Source organism: Heptranchias perlo, chromosome 6 (assembly GCF_035084215.1).
Source record: "Heptranchias perlo isolate sHepPer1 chromosome 6, sHepPer1.hap1, whole genome shotgun sequence".
Classification (NCBI taxonomy): domain Eukaryota; kingdom Metazoa; phylum Chordata; class Chondrichthyes; order Hexanchiformes; family Hexanchidae; genus Heptranchias; species Heptranchias perlo.
The window spans coordinates 35,511,735-35,519,688 of NC_090330.1; positions in this window are offsets into that span (position 1 = coordinate 35,511,735).

A 7,954-nucleotide genomic window follows, 5' to 3' on the forward strand; every position below is an offset into this window, starting at 1 on the left:
ACTTTGCCGAGTCCAGAGAATTTTGGAAAATTATTACCAAAGCATCCACAATCCCTACTGCCACTTCCCTCAAGACCCTAGGATGTAAGCCATCAGGTCCAGGGGATTTATCCACCTTGAGTCCCATTAATTTACTGAGTACCAATTCCTTAGTGATTTTAATCGTATTTAGCTCCTCCCCCCCACAGAGCCCCCTGTTTGTCCAGTGTTGGGATATTCTTAGTGTCCTCTACTGTAAAGACTGAAACAAAATATTTGTTCAGCATTTTTGCCATCTCCATGTTTCCCACCATTAATTTCCCGGTCTCATCCTCTAAGGGACCAACGTTTGCCTTAGCCACCCTTTTTCTTTTTATATAACTGTAGAAACTCTTGCTATCTGTTTTTATATTTTTTGCTAATTTATTTTCATAATCTATCTTCCCTTTCTTAATCAATCCTTTAGTTACTTTTTGCTGTCTTTTGAAGACTTCCCAATCTTCTATCCTCCCACTAAGTTTGGCTACCTTATAGGTCCTTGTTTTTAGTCAGATACTATCCTTAGCCACGGATGGCTGTCATTTCTTTTATACCCTTTTTTCCTCAGTGGAATATTTTTTTTTGAAGGTTGTAAAATAACTCCTTAAATGAACACCACCGCTTATGTACCGTCTTACCCGTTAATCTATTTTCCCAGTCCACTTTAATCAATTCCGCTCTCATACCATCATAGTCTCCTTTATTCAAGCTAAGTACACTTGTTTGAGAACCAACCTTCTCACCCTCTAATTGGATATGGAATGTAACCATGTTATGGTCACTCATTCCAAGGGGATCCTTAACTAGGACATTATTAATTAATCCTGGCTCATTACACAGGACCAGGTCCAAGGTTGCTTGCCCTCTTGTAGGATCAGTTACATACTGCTCAAGAAATCCATCCCTAATGCACTCAATAAACTCTTCCTCAAGGCTGCCCTGCCCAATTTGATTTGTCCAGTTAATATGATAGTTAAAATCCCCCATAATTATAGCTGTTCCCTTATTACATGCCCCGACTATATCCTGATTAATACTTCTTCCAGCAGAGTTGCAACTATTAGGAGGCCTATATACTACGCCCACGAGTGTTTTTTTCCCCTTATTATTCCTTATCTCTACCCAAACTGTTTCATTATCCTGATCCTTTGTCCCAATATTATTTCTCTGTATTACAGTGATTCCTTCCCTTATTAACATCAGTACTGAAGAAGTCACTGCATCAAAAACAAAAACAACTTGCATTTATATAGCACTTTTAACATAGTCAAACATCCTAAGGCGCTTCACAGGAGTGTTTTCAAACAAAATTTAATACGAAGCGAAATTAGGACAGGTGACCAAAAGCTTGGTCAAAGAGGTAGGTTTTAAGGTGCATCTTAAAAGGAGGAGATAAGAGGGGTAGAGGGGTTTAGGGAAGGAATTCGAGAGCTTAGGGCGTAGGCAGCTGAAGGTACATTCGCCAATGGTAGAGCGATTAAAAGCAAGGATGAGCAAGAGGCAAGAATTGGAGGAGCACACGGATCTCAGAGGGTTGTAGGGCTGTAGGAGGTTAGAGATATGGCCATGGAGGGATCTGAAAACAAGGATGAGAATTTTAAAATCGAGGCGTTCCCAGACTCAAATGTAGGTCAGGCAGGACAGGGGTGATGGGTGAATGGGACTTGATGCAAGTTAGGATACGGGCAGCAGAGGTCAAGGACAAGGTCAAGTTTATGAAGTATAGAAGATGGGAGGCCAGCCAGGTGAACATTCGAATAGTTGGGTCTAGAGGTAACAAAGGCATGGATGAGTATTTCAGCAGCAGATGAGCTGAGGCAGGAGTGGTAACAGGCAATGTTAGAAGTGGAAGTAGGCTGTCTTGGTGATGGAGCGAATATATGGTCGGAAGTTCACTTCTGAGTCAAATAGGAATCTATGGTTACGAGCCGTCTGGTTCAGCCTCAGACAGTGGGAGAACCGTCACCACACGGACTGCAGCGGTTCAAGAAGGCGGCTCACCACCACCTTCTCGAGGGCAATTAGGGATGGGCAATAAATGCCGGCCTTGCCAGCGACGCCCACATCCCGTGAACGAATAAAAAAAAAAGTCGGTATGGTGAACCATATCCCACCGTGAGTTTTTGCTTTCAAGTAAGGGGATGGTAAAGAGGAGAAAATCAGAAAGAAAAGTAAACCTTCACATTATGTACTACACAGTTCCTCCACACACACTTTGGAATGTTTTGAGTCACAGCTGGTATCAACAGATTGAAGTAACTGATTTGTTGGAAAGGGTGAATCACATCCAAATATGACCATGTCCTCAACTGTCATTAACATTCAAACCCTGTAGGGATTGCTAGATGTCAGGCAAGAATAGAAACCTTGGTTAGTCAGTTTTTCCCTTTTCTTTCTCAATACTGTAGATGTCAGTTTGGCTCAGTTATTAGCATCCTGGCCTCTGAGTAAGAAGGTTGTGAGCTGAAGCCCCAGTCCAAGACTTGAGTACTTAAATCTCAGTGCAGTACTGAGGGAATGCTGTACAGTTGAAGGTGTAGTCATTCAAAAGAGACATTAAACTGACATCTGCCTGTTCAGGTGAATATAAAAGATCCCATGGCACTATTCAAAGAACATGGGAGTTCTCCCAGTATCCTGGCTAACATTTATGGAACCTTGCTGTGCACAATTTTGGCTGCCACATTTGCCTATGTAACAGTGACTTCAAAAGTAATCCATTGATTGCGAAGCATTTGAACATTCTGAAGATGTGGACGGTGCTATACAGATACAAGTTTTCTTCTTTCCTTTAACTGAAAATTGTAACAGAATTCTCCATCCCCCACCCATGTTTAGAGGGGACATTGGTTATATACACAACTACTTCAGTAAATGTTTGTGCATTCAGATTCTGCATTGGAGTCACCTAGTGTGTAAGCAGCTCCCCAGGGAAAATAAAAATGATCTTAAATCATCTGTTTTTGGAGGAGACACTGAATTAGTTTGGCAGATCACTCAAAAAAAGGTTGAAATTAGAAGGGAAATTTATTGAAAAATATGAACAATTAAATCCATCTTCTATTTGGTAATTAGAAAAGCACTTCACACCGTGTGCCACACAGATTCCTCCCAATTGCTGAGCCACAGCTGACACCAGCAGGTTGAAGTAACTGCAGTTTGTTGGAGAGGAAACAAGATGCATTCTAAATACGCTTTTTGAAAACTCTGCAGAATTTTGCACAAAGTATAAATACCTGGGAGAAAGCATGTGCTAAAGTAAAAAAAGTGTACCACCCCCTTTTATGGAGGGCTTCAAAATAGTATTCTGCACATTTTTTAAGAAGCGGTCTGAGAAGATAACCAAATATACACTTTTTAAACTAGGTAATTGTAAATAAAACACATTGGGCGCTAAATTGGGCCATGTAGCGCCCATTCTTTCCGCGCTACTCGGCCTCTCCGACATCCAAGATAGCGTCTTGGATGCGCACGCACATTTCCAGCGTGACGTGCGCCAGACGCCATCTTGGTATAGGAGTTAGCGCGGGTGAAGATAATTCCCGCTGAAATCATGTAAAGTAGGGAGAAAATGGCTTCAGAGTGCAATGCTGATTTAAAGTGATAAGTCCCAAAATGGTGTCTAACGCTCAACTCAATGCAGTCTTAACCCCGACCATCTGAATGTGCCTTAGAGTGCCTGGTGGACTCCCCCACCGGCGCTATTTAAAGGGACCATGCAGGATTTACAGGTTAGTGGCTAGATTATTGCTTCTGGCTGCCGAGACATTTGTAACTGTTTTTGGAGGTCTACTAGACTTGAGGACGCGGGGACATAGCCTAGCATTTAGAGCCAGGACGTGCAGGAGTGAAGTTAGAAAATGCTTCAACATGCAAAGCGTGAGACAGGTTTGGAACACTTCTGCAGACAGCAGTTGATGCTAGCTCACTTGTGAAAGTTAAATCTGAGATTGATACATTTCTGTGAACTAAGTGTATTAAGGGATATGGGGCTAAGGCGGGTATATGGAGTTAGGTCATGGGTCCACCCTGATCTCAGTGAATGGCGGAACATGGTCGAGGGGCTAAATACCACTGCCACTTGCTGCCTCTTGATATGCGCCACCTTCTCCTGCAAGAAAGCAGGACGTGAGTCTGTGTGATGTGCCTGTCATGGTTGAATAGCTGCCAGTGTGTGTGGCCTGTGAGTTGTGGGTGGGCAGCTTGAAACAGTGGTAACGTGTAAGGGTGAGAGAAAGCATCTGATTGGAAGAGTTGAGTACTGATGGAAAGAGTTTGTTGGTATGTGAGGGATGGGGGTGCATGGTGCAGTTGGTAGGAGATGCCACTTGACAGTTGACCTCACTCACCTTGACCACTCATGTCAAAGCATTGAACTTCTTCCTGCACTGCATCCATTATGCTGTGCGCCTGGCATTGACTTCGTCCCCTACTGCCTCCCACTGCCTTTTGGGTATATGTCTGGAGGGCCTCTTGCCCCCCCCTCCCCCACTGCCGATACAGGATGTCCCTCTTTCTGTCCAGCTTTTGCACCAAGGTCTCTGATGCATCAGCAGAGAACCTTGGTGCACACACTCTTGCAGGCCTGGTACAAACTCAGATCGGCAGATTGGTGAAGTCTGGCGTGCAGATTGGAGGATGTAGGATTTAGTGGTGCGCAACCTTTATTCAATGTTTTAACATAACTCATCAGTGTGTAAACATAGGGACTGAACCTGCATCTGTGCTTTACGTGTGCAATGTCTGATCTCCGTTCAGATTCCGTGCAGACAACAGACTACTATTTTCAGCAAATAACAGGTATCAGCAACCTTTAAGAGATTTCTAACAGGCAGCCTGCCTTTAAGAGTTTGGAGCTCCGTCTGCTGGTGGAAAGTGCGAATTGCATTGAATCCTAGTTCAACGTTGATTTCCAAATCAGATTGCAGGTAAGTCCTCAGGTGTGACGAAGGTCTCGTCCTGCCTGCGCAGGAGCCATTGGGCACGGGGTAATAGCGGATCATGCTACCCCCGCCCAAAAACAGGTCCTATCCAATTTTCCCCCCATTGTTCTCTTGGTATCAGGATGCCTTAAAGGAACTTTGCACTTAATTAGGTCTACAGATGCAACACAAAGGAGTCGATTTTAGGATGGCCGAGCGGGTGCGTTGGGGGCTCGTAAACAAAAAAATCGGGGAATCCCTGAGCGGGTCTGGAGCCCGGCTCCAACCCGCCCACTTCCAGGTTCCCCAGTGATGTGTTTGGGTGCGCGCGCAGCTCCCGCATGCGGGACTCCCACCGGCAATTAAAGCTAGCGGGATGACAATTTATATACTTACTTACCTAGTTGAGGTACTTGACAGGCCTCATTGACTAGGGTGCAATTTTTGTGGATCCGCAGGGTGTTTCCCGTGCTGTGGGAAACACTGTCTGTTGGAGCAGACGTGTTTCAGTCAGCAGCCAGTGGAGATGCAAAGGATTTTTTGACAGTTGGGGGAATAGAACATTTATTGCAGCAGGGCACTCTGTCACTTCAGACAAAGTTTTGGCTGCAACACCTTTGTGTTTCCACTCAAAATTATTAATTTATACCCTAAACTCTGCTGTGCAAACACATTTACCTACTTTGCGGACCCTCTCAAACTCACACTGTCAGGATGGGGGGGGGGGGGGGGGGGGGGGGAACGCCATGGCTGCATTCATCACTTCATCCGAGGACGAGCAACATCACCAGCCTCGCCAGGCACGCCGTCCACCTCCGCCACGTGGAGCTCCACAACACAGTGCCGCGCCACGCCACAGGCACCTGCACAAAATAGTCGTGCAACTACACATACACCCACTGTAGGGTGACCCAATGGGTGGCATCAAGTGTGGGTGGTCATGGAGAACTTCATGAAAGGGACTTATTGCACAAGCCAGTCAAGAATGGCCAAGATGTGGTAGTAGTGGTGACAATATATTTAATGTGAGTTGAACCAAAATCAAATATAAATAAAAAAAACATGACAAACCATCAAACACCCTTGTGCATCCCCTTTGTGCTCATGAAACCTTTGCCTTACGCTTCCTACTACTCATACGTGATGCATCCCCTGTGGCTGCAGCAGAGGCAGCGGCAGGTTGGGCGAGGGTGACTGTGAAAGCGATGCATTAGAGGGTGAGTACGAGACAGAGGCATGAGATTGTATGAGGATTAGGTTGAGTGGTAGTGGTGGGATAAGTACCGGGAAGGTGAGTAAGTGCAGGTAAGTTGAGGATGAGGTTTGAGTCGGTGTGAGGAGTGATGCGAGTAGCGTTGGCAGTGCAGAAGGAGTTGTGGGGTGGGGGCGGTGATGTGGAAGACGGAGTAAGTGTGCTCACTTTGGCTGACCTAGTTAGGTCATTGAAGCACTTCCTGCACTGTATCCAAGTGCGGGATATGTTGCTGGTGCTGGTGACCTCTTCTGCCACCTCGAGCCAGGCCTTCTTGGTGGCAGAGGCAGGCCACTTCCTCCCATCCACCGGGTAGAAGATCTCTCTCCTCCTCCTCACCCCATCCAATCACACCTGGAGTGAGGCATCATTAAACCTGGGAGCAGTCTTTCCCCTGGGCTACTCCATGCTGTAATTTTGGCTGTTTGCTGCAGGAGCAGCATTGGAGGACTGCCCGTTTAAATAGGGCTCCTCCAGCTGACAGCCTGTGATGCGGGTGCGCAGCCGCCCACTGCGCAGGTTTCCAACTGGAAACCCGGAAGCCAAGGTAAGTGGCTTCAATTTACTCGCGATCGCGTGGGAAACCCACCGATTTTACTGGGCGGGTTACCCACGTGCCCAGTCAACCTCCCCGCTGCCAACTCGCTTGCCTGATAATATCGGGGCCAAGAAATCAAAACCCTTAAATCTAAAGAACGTTACCCATTCAAAGTGATGTGGGGAACAAATTATGATCTTGTTGACACAAGCAGTTACATAGGTGCATGGCTCTAGATCAAGAAGTATTGATGCTGGCAACACTCCAAGTTGTTGGACTCAGTCCGACTTTTGGAAACTTGGACCAACATAGCACACACAAAACCTGCAAGAATTTTTTGCCTCAAAAAAAAAATCTAGTTCTTTAAGTGCTTTGGTACACTATATTTAGTTTAAACAGACATAGCATTCATGGCCTATTTATTTCTTTTCACTTTATTATTGAGGATCAAAAGAAATTTAAATTTTTAATCTTTGGTTATTTGCTTCTCCCAGATCAAGTTGCAGTACGTCCATGACTGTGTAAACATAATATTACTTGCATTGCTGGATCCTTGTGATTATTATCTGTTCACCTGAATTAAATTTAGCATGTAGGGCATGACTGCAACACAAACTGAAGCTATTTGTACAGCATGTTACAACTACCTCATTTGTTTCCGTTCTGTTACAGGAGAGATCTTTAGGCCAATCATCTCTCTACCACACAATCACAAGTCATCTATGTACAGAAACGTAATCAGTCCAAAAACTCTGCCCACAGAGGTGCAGTATTTTGTTAATGAATTACATACCACTTTCAACCCTAAATAATCCTGACGTTCCTTATGAATAGCTGGCAATTCTGGACACATAATGCTGTTCTCACTTTCACCATTCAGCGTCACTAGTTTGGAACAGCTGTTTAACATACAAGTGAAATATATTAGTTAAAACACAATTCTACAGCCTTCCAATAGCCAATGTATTTACAGTCAATTATCTTTTACATGTTTTGGAATAGAATTAACTTATTTCTATGTGTTCTTATTTAAAGTGGTCTTGTTAGCAGTTGACAGCCAACAGCAATACAGGCTTGAAACCACACCACAGAATTCCCAATCTCAGCAGCACTTCTAAGCAGTATGGGGATTGGAGGTGAAAGAGACACCAAACAGGCCACCTTTACCAACACACATTTCAGGCAAAGGGCCACCAATGAGATTGGCGGTGGTCTAGGAGCAGG